The 22,773-nt window shown below is 35.0% G+C and overlaps 1 protein-coding gene and 1 pseudogene across 2 annotated transcripts in view; one reads left to right on the top strand and one right to left on the bottom strand.

Moving 5' to 3' along the window:
- The window catches only part of CTBP1 (C-terminal binding protein 1), a 423,238-nt gene that overhangs the window by 264,211 nt on the left and 136,254 nt on the right, over positions 1–22,773 (top strand). The window lies entirely within an intron of this gene.
- Positions 17,494–22,677, bottom strand: LOC127540882 (60S ribosomal protein L37-like; annotated as a pseudogene).

The raw sequence follows: 22,773 nt of genomic DNA on the forward strand, positions 1-22,773 counted from the left end.
ACAGTATTTCTGACCAAAGTGTCTAAATAAATTGTACACATTTTATCAATTTAGCCTCAAATTGATTGTAGTATCAGAGATGTGTGTCTTGAACATAAAGATTTTATACAGAGTTGATGTTTTGGGTTCAGTTGGGGAATAAAATGATTCTACTTTAGTCCTGATTGACACTAATAATGGTTTTTCTGAGTTATCTGATCTTTAAAGACATCATTAGAGAAAATAATTCTGAGCTGCAATCAATATTTTTGAAAGTCATTTTAGCATATGAAAACTCCATACATCTTTACATAGATCTTTCCTGTGCCTATAATGCACACCATGTGATGATTGTAGGTTACTTTATAAATAATTCTTTATATAGAAATTGTTCAAAAAGAGATCTCTTCTTTCTTGGGGATCATTTTTCCTCTGAAACTTTCTTTGCCTTCCATTCAAAATTGAAGAACTTTGGGAAATATAAATGTGATATGTTTTATGAAAACTATTATTTCTATTTACTTAGTCTGGATCTCTGGGTTTTGTTGTTTGTTGTTTTTTAGGAAAGTATAGAACAGTTTAAAGTGATTGAGTCCTTTAAATTGGATGTTTTTGCCATTGCCTTATTTTTTGGTGATTCTTTAATAACAATCTTGAAGTGTATTCTCAACCTGAGTCCTTTGATTTAAGTCCCTAGGATCTGATTACCATAAACTTGCTGTTTCAAGTGGCATCTTTCCCCCATCATGCCATTCCTCTCTCCCTCTTTCTCCCTGCTGGCAATCCAGTTATTGAGAATCCTTTTATTTGGTCTGAGGAAAGAGGCCTTATTGTGTTTTGAAATTATTCATTCATTCATGTAGTAATTGACAACTATTTGCTATAATCCAGCCTTTCTTAGCCCAAGGCAAAACATGGAACCAAGCTTCAGAGTTCAGATGTGGGATTTAGCACATTGGCATAGACTGTGTCATCCCCACTACAACTTATTACAACTACTACTACTAATAGTAAATTTATACTTTAGTAGGGAGTGCAGGTCTACTGATAATTTGGGTAGAAAAGAAACATTGAAGTATGAAATAACTTATTTTCTGTAGAAGAAAATCAAATTAGTTAGAATTTATGCTCTTATTATATAAATGGTTTTGTTTACCAATTTGCCAAAAGACAGTCCAGGGGAATCTTTAGTTGAAATTAAATCAAAAACAAAATATCTGTTGGCTTAAAAATACTGATTCCTTTACTTTAATAAATTAACACATCCTGTGACTCTATAAAGACTGTTAATATGGTGGTATTTTTCATAATGTTTGTTTTGCTCCTAACATCAAGTGATTTTAGTGGTTCTAGGAGCCTTACTTTTATTTTTATTTATTTTTTTAAATAGCTTTTTATTTACAAATTATATGTATGGGTAATTTTACAGCATTGACAATTGCAAAACCTTTTGTTCCAATTTTTCCCCTCCTTCCCCCCACCCCCTCCCCTAGATGGCAGGATGACCAGTAGATGTTAAATATATTAAAGTATAAATTAGATACATAATAAATATACATGATCAAACCATTATTTTGCTGTACAAAAAGAATCAGACTCTGAAATATTGTACAACTAGCCTGTGAAGGAAATCCAAAATGCAGGCAAGCAAAAATAATAGGGATTGGGAATTCAATGTAATGGTTCTTAGTCATCTCCCAGAGTTCTTTGTCTGGGCATAGCTGGTTCAGTTCATTATTGCTCCATTGGAACTGGTTTGGTTCATCTCATTGCTGAGGATGGCCAGGTCCATCAGAATTGGTCATCATATAGTATTGTTGTTGAAGTATATCATGATCTCCTGGTCCTGCTCGTTTCACTCAGCATCAGTTCGTGTAAGTCTCTCCAGACCTTTTTGAAATCATCTTGTTGATCATTTCTTACCGAACAATAATATTCCATAATATTCATATACCACAATTTATTCAGCTATTCTCTGATTGATGGGCATCTACTCAGTTTCCAGTTTCTGGCCACTACAAACAGGGCTGTCACAAACATTTTGGCACATACAGGTCCCTTTCCCTTCTTTAGTATCTCTTTGAGGTATAAGCCCAGTAGAAACACTGCTGGATCAAAGGGATGCACAGTTTGATAACTTTTTGAGTATAGTTCCAAATTGCTCTCCAGAATGGTTGGATGTATTCACAATTCTACCAACAATGTATTAGTGTCCCTGTTTTCCCACATCCCCTCCAACATTCTGCATTATCTTTCCCTGTCACTCTAGCCAGTCTGACAGGTATGTAGTGGTATCTCAGAGTTGTCTTAATTTGCATTTCTCTGATTGATAATGATTTGGAGCATCTTTTCATATGGCTCGAAATAGTTTCAATTTCTTCATCTTGGGAATTGTCTGTTCATATCCTTTGACCATTTATCAATTGGAGAATGGCTTAATTTCTTATAAATTAGAGCCGATTCTTTATATATTTTGGAAATGAGGCCTTTATCAGAACCTTTGACTGTAAAAATATTTTCCCAGTTTATTGCTTCCCTTCTAATCCTCTGCATTAGTTTAGTTTGTACAAAAACTTTTCAGTTTGATATAATCAAAATTTTCTATTTTGTGATCAGTAATGATCTCTAGTTCTTCTCTGGTCATAAATTCCTTCCTCTTCCACAGGTCTGAGAGGTAAACTATCCTGTGTCAGGAGTCTTACTTTTAAAAAAGAAAGCTTAGATCGTGAATATTCAGATTTTTCTAATTGGAGTATTAATGGATTCTCTTAAAATACTGTAATTTATGACAGGGTTTGATGCAAAAAAAAAATCTCTTTTACACGTGGAGAGTGGCATTGGTCCCCATAATGTTGCTTATTTTGTACACATATGCTTTGTTCTTGATTCAGGCCTGTTATTTCAGCTTCTGCCTCATTTCTTTTCTGCCCTTACTTAGTCTCTAGCTGCCTCTCCACCCCCTACTCATCAAAGAAATGGTAGAAGGGAAGGTAACATGTCATCAAAGCTGTTTTGCTGGTCTATTACTTTTTGCCCCTATTTCTTTTTTTTCTGTACATTTGAAAAATGTTTCAGTGACCCACTTTTCCTTTTTTGTGTGTGTAACTCTTGCAAATCATTCTCCCCTCTCATGCCCCAAGATTGAAAAGGGGAAAAAAGAAACCATTTTAACAAATAAGTATAGTTATGCAAAATAAGCCTTCACATTGGGCTACATCTAAAAATTAAAGTCTCATTTTGAAACTTGTGTCCATCACCCCTGTGTCATGCTTCATAACATGCTTTATAGGCTGTCATTGCATTGATCAGAGTTGTTTCAAAGTTATTTTTATTTATACGGGTTATTGTTCTTTGTACAATTAATATAATAATTGTTTTCCAGATTCTGGACATTTTTACCCTACATGCAAGTCTTCCCAGGTTTTTTAAAATTTGTCCTTCTGGTTAACTCTTTCAGCACAATAATATTCCATTCTATGAATATGCCATAATTTGTTCAGCTGTTTCCTTACTGATAGATTCCCCCTTAGTTTCCAATTCTTTTCTGCAGCAAAAAGTGATGCTGTTAAAATTATTGTTTATATGATCCTTGTTCCTTTCCTTTTAGTGACTTTGGGGGTTTGGGGCCAAATTGCTTTCTATAATGGCTAGATCAAGGATTCTTAGCCTAGGGCCAATGGGTGCATTTCATGGAGTACATGAACCTGAATTGGGAGAAAAAAAGTTTATTTCAGTGTTATTGGTTTTCTTTGTAATTCTATATATTTTATTTTATACATTTTATAAACATTTTAGGGTGATAAATACTTCCTGAGTGATAGATTGATGATATTCAAATGTTTAAAAAATTGTCGCACAGAAGCCTCATTCTGCTTGGTCCTATAGGACAGAACTAGAAGAAGGGAATAAAAATTACAAATTCAACATGAGGAAACTTTAAAAAAATTAAACCTGTTCCCAAATGGGATGAGCTACTCTGGGAAATGGTTTATTCTGCTTCTCTGGATTTCTGCAAGGCTTAATAACCACTTGTTGGATTTGTTGTAGAAGCTGTTTTTCGCTGTAGGATGAATGAACTGGTTGCCAAGGTTTCTTATTCCATCTTTTATTTCCTCTAGAAGTCCTGCCTTTCCATCAACCCTTTTCTCTCTCCACTAATCTTCAACTTCTATTGGCTCCTTTCCTCTTGCTTATAAATATGCCCAGATCTCTCTAGTTTTCTATACCAGGGCTTCTTAAATTTGGTTCCACTTCCAATCCCTTTTTGCCAAGAAACTTCTGTGTGACCCCAGGTATATGGATATAACACAAGTATAGAAATCAAATATTTACCAATAATTAATCATAATTTCTTGAATCCCACATTTAGTTATGGAACCCCACATAGGATCACGAATCACAGTTTAAGAAGCTGGATTTTTTAAAAACTTCACTTGATCCTACCATTCCCTCAGCATAAAGTGTGATGTGTCTCCTTCCATTCATAGGCAAATGCCTTCAAAACAAAACAAAACAAAAAACCCAACCTGTGTTCATTTGTTAACCTCACTTCATCTTCCTTACTTCTGAAACCCTTGCCATCTGTTTTCTACCCTCACCACTCTAACAGGAACAGCTCTCTTCAAAATCTTCTGCGAACTCTTTATTTGGTACCTCAGAACAGCCTTTTAAAAGATTTTCTCATCCTTCTTGGGATCTCTGCAGCAATTGCTAGTAGTGATAATCCTTTCCTTCTGGGTATTCTCTTTCATCACATATTTCATGTTATTGTTCTGTCCTGCTTCTCCTTCTTTCTCTTGATTTAATTGTGCTTAATCTCCGCTGTAGAATTGTCACCCATATCCAACATCCCTATATGTAGGTGTACTTCAGAGCTTTGTTGTAGGCCCTTTCTCCTTTTCTTTCTACACTTACTTGATGATCTTGTTTACTCTCATGAGTTTAGTTGTCGTCTCTGTGACACATGATTCCCAGAGCTAAATATTTATCCCTCATCTCTGTATTAGGCTTTAGTCCTGAATCTCCATTTAGTTCCATGAGCACATGGGCCTGCTGGATATCTCTACCTGCATGTCCCAGATATTTCTGCTCAGCATGTTAAAGAAAGATCCCATTGCTTTCCCCCTAAATTTAGCCTATTTCTACTTCTCTATTTCTGCTATGGATACCACCATTGCAATTTGTAATTCTTTCCTTTTCTTCATACCTTTTTTCCCAAATAAGTTGCGGAAGCCAGTATGGGCAATAGTTAATATACTGTTGCTATTTAGTATTTCTAAAGTAACCTCCTGTGTCAGGCACTGATGTTGAGATACTTAATTATAAACTAAAATATTTCTCGGTTTTCTGAATGGTTTCCCCTTCCTCAGATGTGTACAAAATACAGTACTCATATTTAACTTATTCAGCAAACAAAATGGATTAAATATTTTGCATAATAGTAGGAAAGCCACAATAACCTGGTTAACATACCATTTGTACTAGCATGGCTATACTCTGCTTGGAACATAGACTAGAATAATATGTCACTCAGTCTTGTCAAAAATTCTATGAATATTCAATGAGAATTTTAATGTATTGTCATCAGGGAGGCAATTTCTACACAGCCTTATTAAGCACATTGTCATCTCTTTGGCTTAAATGCATTGTTTTGCCCATGAAGTGACCTGAAGCAATTTTAAAATGATCTTCTTTTCTCACCATCACCATTAACTTCCCCTATCCCCCACCTGAATTGGACCATACGATATAAATCAATTTTTTTTCTTAATAGAACTCTAATAGAGACCCCATAGTTGTGGTAATTCTAAGACAGTATCATCACCAGGCTTTAGTATTCAGGCCAACAAATAATAAAAAATGAGCTGCTTGAGCTTGGCCACTTATAGGTTTCTGCTTATAGGTGAATTATGCTTATTGACTAAAAGCTCATTTCTAGTAGATGGGCTGCTACTTTAACACCTTCTCTCACCCATTTAGTGATAAGATATAGAATTAGAAGGGATCATCCAGACCATTCCCCCTATTTTACAGATAAGAAAATTCAGACCAGAAAGGTTAAATAACTCACCAAGCTTGATATCTTTCACAATATTATCCTCAGATGCCATGGTCCAGTCATCATGTGCCATTCCCTTTCTCAAGAAATTTCCATACTCCTTCATCCCATCCCACCCCCACTCCCATTGCCTGTATGAGAAAATATAAACTCCTCACTTTTGAGTCCTTCACAATCTGGCTTTATCTTCTTTTTCCCCATTGATTACACATGATATACTTTAATTCCCACATACAACACTTCAGCCAAACTAGCAGAGTTGTTTCATCAACATTCCATCTTTTGCCTTCATGCTTTTGCCCACCCTGTCCCCCAGACCTAGAATATGTACTTTCTACTTTGTGGGGGGTCTTAGTTCTCTTCAAGGCTTAGCAGAAAGGGCACCTCCATATTCCTGAGCTTTCTGATTGTTATTGCCTTCCTCCATTTATATTATATATTTATTTTGCATGTGTCCTCTCCGTGAGCATGTCGTGTCTCTTTAATAATAAACTTTTTGAGATTGTCTTACTTCCCCACCTTTTTCTTCATTGCCCTAAAGAGTATCCAACACATAGCACATCTTTAATGAATGCATATTGATTTATTAATCAGTCTTGTGACCTAACATAGGACCTGACACTCCAGTTACTTGTTCCCATTTTTGGATGTTATGTATTTATTTAGGCAACTTTAGAATTGTCTGCTCCCCTGACTCTGTCTGCAATCTGTTTAACAAGCATTAAGTGCCTTTTTTATTCTTGGTAGCATACTGGACACTGGGGATGCAAGGGCAAAAATGAAATAGATTCTCTCCTCAAGAAGCTTACATTTTAACAGGGGAAGGGGACAATATTTGTATGCTTGCATGTATGTGTGTGTATGTATATGTGTATACACACACACACACACACACACACACATGCAGTAAATATACCAAGTAATTGCAGAAAGGAGAAAAGCACAAGAAGCATATAGACCAGGAAAGACTTCAGAAGATGGTAATATCACCTGAGTTATATAAAAAGAGAATCTCTTCTAGGAACATACAAAGGAGTTCTGCCCCAGCTTATTTGGCCCAGGCAAATCAATAAATGTAAATATTATCATTTAAAAGCAGCAGTATATATTAAAATTTAGGAAAACAAGAAAATGAGAAGTTATAAAATAAGAAAACAGTAATGACTCAGGGGGGAAGGAGAGTCTAATTTGCATTCTAGAAGGTACAATGCATTGGAAAGAGTGTTGAGCTTGGAATCACAGAGCCTAAGTTGAATCCTCTATCTGCTCTTTACTGTCCTGAAACAGCTCTCTTTGCCTCAGTTTGCTAATCTATATAATGAGATATCTGGTCTACACAACCTTCTATGTCTAAATCTTGGCACTGAAAGCTGTCTTGTCTTTCCACAGCTATGATATCCATGAAACTATTTAGTTTTTTGTGAGTGTGTGTGTGTGTGTGTGTGTGTGTGTGTGTGTGTGTGTATGTGTGTATTTGGACTCAGTGATAGACTGTGTTCTCCTGTCCAAAGAGCAACAGAGTTCAGAGAAACTCATTGCTAAGGTTGCTGTCATAATGAGGAATGACTTCACCTCAGTTAGATTTAAAAGCATGGTAATATCCACACTGTCTATTTAGGTTGTGCCAAAAGTCTTAGTGCAATTAAGCTTTAGTATATTATGTATTTAATGAATATATATACATATATATGTACATTATAGACATATGATATATCATTAAATAGATATGAGTTGTATGTTCTTATTGTATGTGTACATAGGTAATCTATCTATATCTCAGATATATATATATGATGTACCTAATAGTTATCTGTGCCAATTCATTAAAAAGTTATGTATATAGAAACTTCCTCTTTTGCATAGTAGTAAAGGAATTCACTAAGCTAGAAGTGAGTTCGGTTTTTTTGAGGACTTTTTAGACTGTTTATCCTTTGGGACCTCTCTAGTGCTAAAATTCTGTTATCTGCCACAAAATTGGAAAAGGTCTATTTGGTTGCTGTAGAGAACATAACTCTCCAAAACTTCACAAAAACAAAATTAGATAGCTCTTTGCCACTTATACATTTACATAGACACATATTTCCTACCAACTCTAATGTCATCTCTGAATGTTCCAGCTTATTACTGAACCTTCATAGACAACTTGTCCTCTTGAGCAATTTGAACAGAAGCCTCCTGAGTCCCTTTCAAGGACTAGAGCTATCTCCAGGCTAATGGGGCTCTGAGGAATGCATCTGTCATCCTCTCAGAGATTGATTTGTTCCACTGACTGAGGTCAGAACAGTCAATGAGAAAATAAATCATATGTTGTGCTCTTGCTGTTGTTCCCCTCCCAGTGAATAGAACGTAGTCCCATGTAGATTACTAAAACGACATCACAAATAGTGACTCACTGGGTGAACTTTGGTGCAAAATGAATGATGAGGTACTTTCTTAAGCCATTTATTTTGTATCCGTGGCATTTGTGAGTATTTCTCTGACTCAAATATCTGGCTGTCACCCATGATGCCTCACGAGCGGTGGTTGCCAATTTGCTGCTGAACCCCTTCTGGACATCTTTCCAGGCTTAAAATGATGGTGAAGAGATGGTATTGAGAACTAGTAGCATGCAGATGTTATTAACAAAAATTGGAGAGGAAGAGACAGAGGCTACATGTATATATGGGAGTAAAAGAAATGTTCATGTCACTTAAAAAGCTTAGTGAAAATAAAGCTTGGAACTTTATACAATCACTTTAATAAATTCTAAGGAATCAGGAGAAAGTAAAATAGGGGCTGGCATTAAATAATCACCTGCTAAAGAAGGAAAAGCATGCATGTTTCATTTGTAATTTAAGCCAATCATTTGCTGTTAAAATCTGATTTTTCTCTCATCCCACGGAAATTCCTAAAAACTGTTTAAATAAATGTGGGAGTACTGTTGGCCTCATCCTCCCAGCATGCTGTAAATAACCAAATATGTATTTGAAATTCAGTACCAAACATTGATGATTAAATGAGAGCTTGCTTCAAGAAGAAATGCTTCAATTGTGCCTTCTTTGAAATGCTTATATTCTTTCCCTGAAAGACTAGCTTTGTATATATACTTATATATCGATGTTTTAAAAGTATAAGCTAAAATCTTTCAATATTTTTGTTTCTTTCAACAAATGCCCTTTATAATTCTGTTTGGTGCGTTTTAAAATTTATTTTTCTATTGTTTTGACTCACTTCATAGACATATCTGCTAATAAAAGATAATGTTACTCTCCTGATACACAAAATAATGCCATCTTGATGTGGAAAGAGCACTCAATTTGGAGTGATTTAGATTTCTGGCTCCAGTAGCTATTTATTTATCTTCATTTAACTGAAACTATTATTTTGGCATGTAGAGACAGAAGACAGTATCTGCTGACTCAAATTGGTGGGAGTTTAGTGGTGTAATGAGGAAGAGTGCTGGTTTTGGAGTCAGAAAGATCTAAGTTCTAATTCAGCCTCCCTTATTAGTTGTGAAACCCCGGACAAGTCACTTAAAGTCTCTCAACCTCAATTTCCTCATCTGTAAAATGAGCATAATAATAGCACTTATGTCTTGAGGTTATTGGGAAAATTAAGTGAGATAACATGGGTGCAATGCTTTGGGAAGCTTTAATTACCATAGAAATGCTAGATTTCCTTGTTGTAGGGGAAGTTAAGTGGGTCTTTCATTCACAGCACCTTGACTTGTTTAATGAAAAGAACCCAGGCCTCATAGTTCAAAAGAGTCAGTCCATGCTTCTACCCTAACATTGATTAGCTTTGTGTCTTGCATAAATCAGTTCATGTCTCTGAGGCACAGTTTCCTCATCCATAAAACCATGATACTTGTACTCCTTACTTCACAGAGTACTTGGGAGAACAATGTTTTATAAACTTAAAAGACCTGTGGAATTAGGAGTTGTACTGGCCTTCTCCATTCCTTCTGTCATCTCCCCAACTAAAGATTGATCCCTTCAAAAATGTCATCTTAGTCCCCCAAGCCATGTCTCTCTCACTCGTGTATTATCATATTAATCTCCCTGACAAAATGCTGGAAGTAGACCTCGCAACAAGAGTCTTATAAGTTTCCCTTCTGCCTCTTTTACCAAGTGCAAGGTCCTTTGGCTGGCAACCAATGGACTCTGCATTTGAACCCAGCCCTATCTCTCCCACCTGATTGCCCACTTCTCTTCACAATATATAGCATGTTGATTCTTGCCTTTGGCCTTTTTCTTTTAGAATATCATTTTAAACGTGTATGTATTTGTAAGTGCAGAAAATGAAATAAAAAGAGGGAATATATCACATTACTCTAAAAGTGAATTAAAGGTTTTGTTTAATTAAATTATTTGCCAATTCTCCCTGTGCAACAAGAGAACTGTTCGGTTCTGCAAACATATACTGTATCTAGGATATACTGCAACATATCCAACATATATAGGACTGCTTGCCATCTAGGGGAGAGGGTGGAGGGAGGGAAGGGGAAAATCGGAACAGAAATGAGTGCAAGGGATAATGTTGTAAAAAATTACCCTGACATGGATTCTGTCAATATAAAGTAATTATTAAATAAAAATTTTAAAAAAAGGAATTAAATTATTTGCCTTCAACTTTTGACAAACAAATCAACATTTCTCATTTCTTATAATGAAGATAAAGGGAAACTCAGATTGCAACAATGGCAATGGTTTTGTAATTGTTTGCAAAATCATTAACTATTGTTCATATTTAATCTGTATTGAAAATTTTGCTTTATTTTATGAGAAAGATAAATTCTGACCAAAGGTCTGGAAGTTGAAAATTGTGTCAGCATTGTTTTTGAAAATTCATACATTTTAAAATATATAATTATCATTACAGATATAAAGGTTACAAATATAATATGAAATGTACTGCAATGAGTCTTAGAAATTATCAAAGATTAATTTTAAGATAGTTCTTTAGTAAAGATGATCATTAATGCATAGACTACCATTACTTGTTTCTCCAAGTTTGGTTTACTATTCCATTTTAAGTCTACCTTTTGATTTTTGATTGTCATAAAGCCACAGACAGAACTCAATGTTTGGGGTAAGAAATGTACTATTGCCCATGAAATGTGTGAAAGATTTTTTCCTATGAAAGTATTGGCTTGTTTACAAACATGTTGAAAGAAGACTGGCAGAAGGCTCATTTTTGCCAGTCTGGGAGAGTACAGTTCATTATTTGTCTCATCTTCTACTATTCTTTGGCCTTCTCTAAGTTACCTAGCACAGAGATGGTAGGCCAGAACTGCTTTTAGGGAACATACAGTAGAATCAGCTATCCAAAATTGGAATTGGGTGCTTCAGAAAGCAATAGGCTTTCGTTTCACCAGAAGTCTTCAAGCAAAGTATTTATACCCACTTGTCAGAAAGGATTTCAGTCCAGATAAATGTGGAATGAAATGACTTCTCAGGTTCTTTTCCCTTTTGAGATTTTTTTGTTTAGATTTATTTTGCTACATTTCATTCTCATTTGAAACTCTTCTGGCATAGGATTTTGCAAGCCCTGTGCCCAGTTTCTAGATTGGAATCAAAGCTTTTTGACTAATTTATCCTTGAAAGTAATGTGCTATGTCGTTCACCATCACTTGGAAGATTTCCTGGAAGCTTGATCTGTAATCAGTTTGTTTATAAAATAAAATTATAGGTCTTCCTTAACTATGATAAGGCCATTTAGGAAGATGGCAACATCTGCGTATTTGTGTTTGAAAATGTACCTGGGGCTATGTAATTTGGAGTAAAAGTAGTCATTGGAGAGGAGAAATTTAGAAAGCAGTTAGGGTATAATAGAGTGTCAGTCCACAATTTATATAGCTATTAAATAGATTTGGACAGCAGAAATAAAAGATAGTTGCATTTTTGTATAATGGCAGAACTGCCAAGGACCTTGAGGCAGTGATTTCCAAAATGTGGTCTAGGGGGCTGTCCTGGTGTCTCAATCCTCTTGTAATATCAATTTGTATAACATGTTAGTTGTCTGGCATAAATTACTAGTGTACTATGCTTTCCTGCTTTTGTATCAGTGAGGAGCATCCTGTTCTTCCCATTGCTATAATGTACATCCTTTCTCATATTTGCCCTTCAGAAACCTTATCTCCTTCAAAACCTACTTCAAGCACCTTTTCTATATGACTTTCCTTTCTTCCTATAGCTCAAAATGTTCTGTCCCTCCCCCAGTCTCCTTAGAACATATTATCTGGACTTCTGTTATTCTCCTTGTTGTGTTGAAATTATTATATATTTATATGAATCCTTCCTTCTAGGCAAAAAAACATTTTGCTTTAATATACTTTGTACCTAGAGTCTAAATACTCAAATGTCTTCCAAGTCTCGATGTTTAATCCTATTATCCTATGAAAAATCCAAATGGATTTGTGATCCCACCAATATTTCCTTCACTGATGCAGATCCTTTTGCCCACTTTTAAAAAAATTGTTACTAAAGTTTCCTTATATATTTACCACAGGAGTTCTACCCAACATTCTGTGCTTTTTCTAGATACTGATATTCTAAAGATCTTTTTTTTTTTTTTGCATTCACATGTGGAATTAGGAGATGATATGTTGAGTTTAGTGAACAAGTAATAGTCCAGTTTAGTTACAACAAAGAATACATGAAGGACTTGAAGTCAGGCCAAAAAGAAGGAACTCTGAATGTTTACCTAAGGAGTTAACTAACTCAAAAGCCATTGAAGATTTTTGAGATGCGAAATGGCATGGTCAGACCTGTGACTTAAGAAAATTATTTTGGCAGCTGCATGGAAGATGAGTAAGAGATTCATTTCCTTTCTCCAATTTGAAGACTATTTCAGTAGTCCAATTAAGTTGTAATGAGAGCCTGAACTGGAATACTGGCAGTGAGTGAAGAGCAAGGGATGGATGCAAGAGATGTTGTGGAGATAATACCAATAAGATTTAGCTACTAATTAGCCAATATAAGGATTAGCCAGTATAAGGAGAAATAAAAAATTACATGGATTTCAAATATAAATGTCAGGAGTTATGATGTTGGAGTTCTTAAAAGAAGCAGGGAAGTTTGGAGGAGGGGAAGGTATAGGGGAAATATAAATGATCCTTGAGGTAATTAAGTATTTCTTTTATCAATGATTAAATGAAATATTCCACCGTTTGCAGTAGAGTGCCTCATACCTAAGAAAGCATTAAGACAAACCTGGGTACATCATAGAAAAAGGTTCCCAAGAGGGAAGTGACATTCCTGTAGGATTCAGGTAGGCCAGTATCTTTAGATTACTAAGCAAGCAACATAGATAAAAGTCTTCAAACCTATGAAGTGGATAAAGGGAATCAGTTCTCTTTCATCCAGAGTAGTGCTCTTTTCCTACTACTGGGTCAGCTAAGAAATCCAAGTTCATTTGTCATGAGTAAATGTGAAGAATATGATCTGAAAGAGATGAAGCCGAAAGTTTCACATCCTTTGTGAAAAACAAATAAGCCCTGATGTGGAATATTTTCCCAAGTGTTGCTTCTTAAAGCAAATAACTCACAAGGATTTCTTCCTAGCATAGATAACAAATCTAATATTTCCCATTGTGGATGCTGTGTGATGTGTAGTAGTTGCTATCTTTTGGCCTGATAACACTTATCTTTTATATGCCAAGAAAAGATAGTGTTCAAGATTAAAGCCATAAATGGACAGCAGATTTCATTTGCCAAGACTGAATCTCATAAAACTCAAATACTTATATATTAGGGGAGATAATGTTACCATTTCAAGGCATTAATATTTTTTCAGATTGAATTCTATTATTAAGCATAGAACTTAGAGTTTAATAAATTTGTTAATGTTTTTCTAGTATGTAGTACTTGTCACTTTCTTTATACCTATACCTGTTGGCCTCAAGCTTGGAAGTTTATTAGACTGAGCCTATGAATCTATTCTCCTTTCACAATGCAGTCTGATTTTTCTCATGAGAGGCACTTTGTGAATTTAAGAGAGTCTTTTCTCTACTGAAAGTTCAGTGCTCCAGTTCTTGTCATTGGGCTAGATCTCCTTTGTTGTGTTGTTGAAGAACAGGGAAAATGGGGAGAACTCAGTGTGTGTGCGGTTAGTAGCACAGCTGCAGCTGCACCAGGAAACAGTGTTGGAATGCTTCCAAAGAGAATAGGAATTTGGCAGTGATTTTGGCAAAATAACTGTCCTTTTCGTAGAGCTTAACATCTGTGTGTAGTTTAGCAATTTTGTTACCTCTTTAGATAATTAGCCACATAGCTTTTTGGTTTGTTTTTTATGAACTGAACACCCTAATACAAAATACACGAACCTTTCTAAGTGTTACAAGTTCAATTCAGTAGGATCAATGTACTTGACAAAGTACCTACTGTGTTTTAAGTTCAAAGCATAGATGAGAGAATGTCTCTTCTCTCAAAGAAATCACGGTTTAATAAAGGGATAGATAAGATATAGAAAAGACAATATTATACATTTTACATAACAGGTGCAGAGACTTCCTAAAGGAGATGGCATTTAATTTGGGCTTTAAGGTATAAATAGGAATTCAGCAAATAGAGGCAAAACAAATATATGGACCCCGAACTTAAGTAGCTTAAAATCCAATGGGAAAGTAGACATATATAAATAACAGTGAGAGAAGAGAAAGTGAGATAAATGCAAAGAAGTCCAGGTAAAGTACTAGGATAAATCAGAAAAGGGAGAGATCATTTTTACTTGGAGGGAAGCTGTTAAATGGTATCAAGGAAAACTTCCTGGAGGAAGTGGCACTTGAATGCTTTCAATGTCTTTAAAACTAACTGTTTTCTAAATATGGGTCTGGATCTAGATAGATCTATTCATCAATATCCCATGCCTTCAAGATACTGTTCTTTGCTACCAGAAATAATGAAAACCACATTCCCCAGTAGAAATGAGAGAAAATAACTGCTGATACTTTAATATGTAATGGGACTAAAAGTCTTTCTTTATCAAACTAGGAATGACAAGGTTGAACTACATGGTCTCTAATATACCTTTGAGCTTGGTCATTATATCTTGTAGTGTAGTGATCTTTTTAACTATTAAATTTTGTGATTTTATGAATTTATAAGTCCCATATACCTGGAATATACGAAAAGGAAGACAGACCCAGATAATAGGAATGGTTTCCAAGAGCTAGAATATTGAACCTGAATATATTACAGATGTGACTGCGTCTCAAACCTTAGAGGTAATTTATTCCAATTTGTATCTGGGATTTTCCTTTCTTTAAAAGTAGGTTCTGTGAATCCTACAGGAAAATAACCACCACTACCCTTGGGGTACATTGAGCATTTCTATTTAAAAAATAATAATTGTTTACATTTTATGAACTTTTTCCAATACAATGTTGCATTAATCTATTTTGTAATTCATTCAATTGAACTTTATTAAGTTACCTGATGAATAAATTTCTTTAGAACAATATATGAGAGAGGGAAGAGTGAAAGGGGAAGTTAAACTAATGGAAATTATCTAGTCAAGTAGCGACTTTTTTTTTTTTTAAGCTACAAAATACCTTTTTTTCTTTTTTTAGGATTATGGTGTTCTACCAAAAGCAAGACATTTAAATTTTCCTACAAACCAGAAAGACACTGAATCTGTTGATAATTTGTCATTAATTTGTTCTCCATTAAACCATTTGCACATGTTTAATCAGTGGGATAGAAATAAAAGTAGTAGGTTTTCTTTACTCATCATTTTTCTTCTAAATCAAAACATAATACTATTTTTTTTAATTACAGTTAGATGATACACCTGTCAGATTGTCTTAAGATGACAGGAAAAAATAATGATGAATGTTGGAGGGGATGCGGGAAAACTGGGACACTGATGCATTGTTGGTGGAGTTGTGAACGAATCCAACCATTCTGAAGAGCAATCTGGAATTATGCCCAAAAAATTATCAAATTGTGCATACCCTTTGATCTAGCAGTGTTATTTCTGGGCTTATACCCCAAAGAGATACTAAAGAAGGGAAAGGGACCTGTATGTGCCAAAATGTTTGTGGCAGCCCTGTTTGCAGTGGCTAGAAACTGGAAAATGAATGGATGCTCATCAATTGGAGAATGGCTGGGTAAATTGTGGTATATGAACGTTATGGAATATTATTGTTCTGTAAGAAATGACCAGCAAGATGAATACAGAGAAGCTTGGAGAGACTTACATGAACTGATGCTAAGTGAAATGAGCAGAACCAGGGGATCATTATACACTTCAACAACGATACTGTATGAGGATGTATTCTGATGGAAGTGGATTTCTTTGACGAAGAAACCTAACTCAGTTTCAGTTGATCAAGGATGAACAGAAGCAGCTACACCCAAAGAAAGAACACTGGGAAATGAATGTAAACTGTTTATATTTTTGTTTTTCTTCCTGGGTTATTTCTATCTTCTGAATCCAATTCTCCCTGTACAAGAGAACTGTTCGGTTCTGCACACATATATTGTATCTAGGATATATTGCGGCATATTTAATATATATAGGACTGCTTGCCATCTAGGGGAGGGGATGGAGGGAGAGAGGGGAAAAATCGGAACAGAAGTGAGTGCAAGGGATAATGTTATAAAAAATTACCCTGGCATGGGTTCTGTCAATAAAAAGTTATTATAATAATTTTTTTTTAAATTACAGTTATGTTATTCAGAGAAAATCCATTTCATTAGCAATTAAAAGTGTTTCCTAATAGCTTACATATTTGATTTCTTATGATTCTCTTAATATCTTTAAAAATAAATAGAAATATTGTTTTATAATTTTGTATCTAGGCAACAAACGTTTATTTTAGTACCTATTGTGTGCTAGGCATTGTATTAGAAGCTGCAGATACACAGAAAGGCATAAATATGTCTTGCTCTTAAGGAATTACATTCTATCAACTCTCTATATATAAGGTATAATTGCAAAAAATCTCAAATCAACTACATTAACATTGAGAGGGACTAGAAAAAGCATGTTGGAGAGAGTGGGATTTGAGTTGAAACTTCAGGAGAACCAGGAAGCAGAAGGGAGGAGAGAGAGAGTTCTAAGTGTGGGGGACAGCCAGTGAAGAGGCAAAGAACTGGGAAATGACATGCACAAATAGGCCTTTCTTCCTGGATTGTAGAATGCATAGAGGGGAATAAAGTATAAAGTCTGGAAAGATAGGAATTTTGAAAGGCTTCCAAGACAGCTTTTTTATATTTGATCCTAGAGATAATGGGAAGCCAATGGAATTTATTGAATGTGAGTAGATGAGTGACCTGATCAATCCTATGTTTTAGAGAAATCAAAGTGAGAGTAGGATGAAGAATTGACTGCACTGGAGAAATCTGTAAAGCAAAGAGGCTGACCAGAAGCAAATGGTCCATGTGTAATGAGAGCCCACATCAAGCTAGCAACTATGTCAGAGGAGATAAAGGGATCTAGACAAGAGATATGACCAGGATACAAAGAGAGAATTTCTACTCCAAATCTATATTTCAAATTCATATATTGTCTTAGGAAAAAATTTTAATAACTTTTTAAGGGAAAAAATACAATTTCTACCAGGACTATATTGAAAATAAAATACTGAACTATTGAAATTATGATTTTGGTTTATAAGCAAATTGCCTATGGTCCTCTACCTCTTCCTCAATTATGGAGAAAATTCAGTGCCATGTCATAATGGGTTATTCTACAAAGCCTTTTTACACGAATCAATATATGAATCAATTCATTCTATTTTGAAATGCATTTCTAAAGTTTTGTAAAGCCATCAGAGAAATTTATATTTGATCTTAAAGGTAATAAGAAAGACTTTGAACTTGAGTGGGAGAATGAAATAGACATGCATTTTAGGAAAATCATTTAGTAGATAAATGGAGGATTGATTGGAATGGGGAGAGATTTGAGTCAGGGAAAAGAGTTGTAACAATCCAAGTGGGGAGTAATGAGTGTCTGCCCTAGAATGGCTTTCAAGCAAGTAGAAAGGAGGGATCAAACATGAGAAACATAGTAGTATAGAAACAAGATTTGGCCAATAATTAGGGAATAAAATTATAAACCTGAAATTTTAAGGATAGTCATACCAGAAATAGGGAAATTGGGGCAAAGATTGGTTGATGAGTTCTGTTTTGGACTTGTTAAGTTTGACATATCTCTGGTATTTCCAACTTGAAATGTTGATGATGCATATCTAGAACTCAGGAGAGAGACTAGGGCTAAATATATAAATCTCAGGATCAATTGCAAAAAGAAGATAAAAATTAATCCCATAGAAGTTGATGATTTCAACTGAGAGTATGGAGAGGAAGGAAACAGGCCCAGAATGTAGACTATTTTCATTTAGGGGATGTGAGAAGAGAATGCTGAACCAGTGAAATAGATCGAGAAGAAGTTAAATAAGTTGGAGAGCCATAAGAGAAGAGTCCTATGAAAATATAGAAAAGAGAGAGTGTCCAGAGGGAAAGGTTGATCAGTAATGTCAGACGCTACATATTGGGAGGAATGTAGAGCGGAAAAAATTATACATAAGACATTCACAATTTCATATAGAATCTTTTTTTCATTTTTCTTTCCATATTGAAATGCCCATATTTGTTGGTGTTTCTTAAGTTCATAATAATTTTTTTTCAAACTGTCAATTTCTCCACAGAAGTGTGAAGAAAGATGAGGTGATCAGATTAGGAAATTAAGAAATTGTCAAACCTCTTATTGGGGAATGACTAAACAAATTGTAGCATTTAACATAATTATTTTTATGCCATAAAAAATTGATGAAATAAATAATATCTTGAGAAAATTAGGAAGACCTCGGTGAACTGATGCCAAGTGAAGTTAGCAGAACTAGGTAAACAATTTATATAATAACAAGATTGTAGAGAAAAACAAATGTGAAAAACTTTAGAATTTTGATCAACAAAATGGTGAACCATGAGAATAAGATAAAGCTTACTACTCACTTCCTGCCAAAGAGGTGATAAACTTGGAATGCAGAGGGAGACATACATTTTCAGATATGACTAATGTGAGAATATGTTTTGTCAGACTTTATAACTATGTATTAGGATCTTAATTTTTTTATTTGCTCAATAGGAGTGAAGAATAGATTAATTTTTAAAATTTTTAAAAAAGTAAGGGTCTTTGCTGATAAAACTTTTACAGGTCCATAAAACAGACATGGATGTGTACTTATCCTCAAAGACTAGGGGGAAAAAAAGAAAGAAAAAATCATTAGTAAGTTTGGATTGAGTAGATTCAATTGAATTATGAAGGTAATTTTAGATTTCAATGAACTGAGACTTGAATTCAGATTTTCTGACTCCAGAATTCTTTCCATTAATGATACTAGAAATTTTTTGTTACTATATCTCTATGTGAACTTTCTACTTTAGTATAGATCTTTTCATTGTCTCCTGAATATGGCTTGTACTTTATTTATGCCTTTTTTTCTTACCAATTAAGTCCTATACATAATCCTCTGCTAAAATTCCACCTTTGTATATGAAGCCTTTCCTGACAACCCCACTCAGTCTGATCTCTTTTCTCTGAATTCATATAACACTATCTATATCTATACTAATTATTCAGCCTTTTTCATTTTCTGTCTCATATTATTTTTTCAGGCATACTAGCAAATAGAAGGAATTCTGCTAAGATCTTCCCTCCCTTCTCCACTAAAAAAAAAAAAAAAACTTTTGTTGTAATTGGTAGCTCTGCTTAAGAGTATGGTCATATTGGGGCAGCTAGGTGGGGCAGTAGATAGAGCACCAATCGTGAAATCAGAAGGATCTGAGTCCAATGTGGCCTCAGACACTTAACATTTCTAACTGTGAGACCCTGGGCAAGTCACTTAACCCCAATTGCCTCAGGAAAAAAAAGAGAAAAAGAGAAGGGGAAGGGGGAAGAAAGAGAGTATGGTCATATTTACACCTAAAGTGGCCAACTGGCATGCTTTCTTGTGTAACTTGTATCCAAGATTTGACACTGACCCATCAAACTCACTAGTCACAACCCAAATCTGTTTCTTTGCTTTAGGCAAAGTTGATATCTTCAGAAAAAGAAATCTAAACTCATTTTGAGAAGGAAGAAATTAATTTAAGTGAGGGGAAAAACATTTATTGAAGACCTACCATGTGCTAAGGACTTTATAGATATTTCACAATATGTTCTAAGTAATAGGAATGCAAATAGAGAAAAGAAATAATTATTTTTATTATAGATTTTTATTTACAAGATATATGCATGGGTAGGTTTTCAACAATGACCCTTGTTAAACCTTCTGTTCCAACTTTTCCCCTCCATCTCCTCCACCCCCTCTCTTAGATGTCCGGTAGTCCAATATATGTTAAATATGTTAAATACAATATATGTATACATATTTATACAGTTATCTTGCTGCTCAAGAATGATTGGATCTAGAAAGAAGGTTTAAAAAAAACCTGAGAAGGAAAACAAAAATGCAAGCAAACAATAACAAAAAGAGTGGAAATGCTCTGTTGTGGTCCACAGTCATTTCCCATAGTTCTCTCTCTAGATGTAGATGATTCTCTTCATTACTGAACAATTGGAACTGGTTTGGATCATCTCATTGTTAGAAAGAGCCACATCCATCAGAACTGATCATCATATAGTATTGTTGTTGAAGTATATAATGACCTGCTCATTTCACTCGGCATCAGTTCATCTAAATCTCTCCAGGCCTCTCTGAAATCATCCTGCTGGTCATTTCTTACAGAACAATAATATTTCATAACATTCATATACGACAATTTATTCAGTCATTTTCCAATTGATGGACATCCATTCAATTTCCAGTTTCTAGACACTACAAAAAGGGCTGCCACAAACATTTTTGCACATACGAGTCCCTTTCCCTTAAAAGAAATAATTCTAAAGAAGCTGAGAACCTGTTTAGGAGAGACAACCCATATAACTGAATTTACACAAGATAATTAGAAAACCCTAGAAGTCCTAAGCATTCCACAGCAGTTCAGAAGGACTGGGATTTTTAGAGATCGTTGGTCTTTCAGATGGAAAACATAATGATAGAGTAAAATTGTAAGACCTTGAAGACCTATGTTTTACTATTATAGTTGGTAACTCCAAACCCACTGTTTTATCTCCTGTGCCATCTGGATGCATGGGGTTGAAGGGAATCCTTTGAGAAGCCCTGTGGTGATTGAACTTGAGACTCCAAATAGAATGGGTCTTTTTGTTCCCTCTTGCATGGATGATGGTGGAGAGAGACAGGTATCAGTGTTCAGTAAGGAATGACTGAAAGAAAATGGGAATTGGCAGGAGGAGGGGGGGTTAGTTAGTAGAAGACATCCCACAGCTGTTGCCCCACCAGAATCTCTGGTACCTTCCCTTCTCCCCCTCTTTTGGTGGGAACCATACTCTTCGTATAGATCCAAGAATATTTCTCATAAAAAGTGAAATGAGAATGTGGGAAGTGAACAGTTGGCTTTCTATATTGTACAGAAGAAAATAATTAGGTTTTAGAATACCACAGTAATGACTATAAATAGAGTCCATCTCATGAACCCTAGATATGTGAGTGAGAAAACTCAGTCTGATCAATCCCTTGAGTTGCATAAGAATCCCATCTTATTGTTGAGTCATACCTGTCCATAAAGAATTCTTTTCTTTTATTCCTTTTCTCATTTAAAAGTCATGACTACTAATAGACTTTTGCTTTCTTCATACTCTCCATGCATTTTTCCATTTTCCCTTGGATTGCAATAAGAATCCCAGTTTGCAGGCTATCTAACATCAGTGATCCTACTGCTGATAATCTAAATGTGTTTCCAACTATAGATTATAACATTCTCACAGAGGGATATCAGTAATGAAAACCTTAATCATCAACACATTTGTTGGAAGTGTTATTCTGCTTTGTGGACATAGAATGAGAAAGTATATATAACTGTCCTAAAACAATTGACAGGTTGTCATATAAAGGACCTAAATTAGCTTTATTATGTTACTTCAAAAGGCAAGACTAGGAAATTATTAAAAATATTTCTTTTTTTATACAGGACATTAATTTTAACAAACAATTGAATCCTTAAGATGAACTAGATGCTGCAACAGCTGTTTTCTTGGGTTTAGATATTGTTCCTTTATGGAATCCATTCATGAATCAATTTTTAAGTGCCTTATTTGACCAGTAACAGTGGTATTGTATCACTTAGGCTTTGCAGCATGTTATCATACTTTCTTTTACATTTGCCACATGTTAACTTCTGCAGATGGTATGCCTTAGAACCACATCAATGGCACAAAGTGTGCATCTTATTCTGGCACTTACCAAATGAAGATGTCCCCTTTGTCACCTCCCTCCAGCTGCCAGGACGAAAAAGAGGAAATACTGGCCTGAAATCAGGAAGACTCATCTTCCTCAGTTAAAATCTGGCTTCAGACACTTACTAGCTGGTTGACTGATCTAGTCATTCAACCCCATTTGCTTCAGTTTTCTCAGCTGTAAAATGAGCTAAAGAAGGAAATAGCAGAATACTCCAGTAACTTTGCCAAGAAAACCCTGCAGATAGAATAGTCCATAGGATGACAGTCAAACATAATGAACAACTGAATAACAGTAAATGATCAAAACAGTTTCCATTGATGTGTTCTTACCCTCCTCTCTGACCTAGTACAATAATGCTTAACAGATAAGAACTGAGATTTTAGAGCTACTAAACATACTTCAGAAAAACAGACTTTGGATTCCCAAAGAAAAGTTGTTTCACTTCCAAA

Source organism: Antechinus flavipes, chromosome 6, assembly GCF_016432865.1.
Source record: "Antechinus flavipes isolate AdamAnt ecotype Samford, QLD, Australia chromosome 6, AdamAnt_v2, whole genome shotgun sequence".
In the NCBI taxonomy this organism is placed as follows: domain Eukaryota; kingdom Metazoa; phylum Chordata; class Mammalia; order Dasyuromorphia; family Dasyuridae; genus Antechinus; species Antechinus flavipes.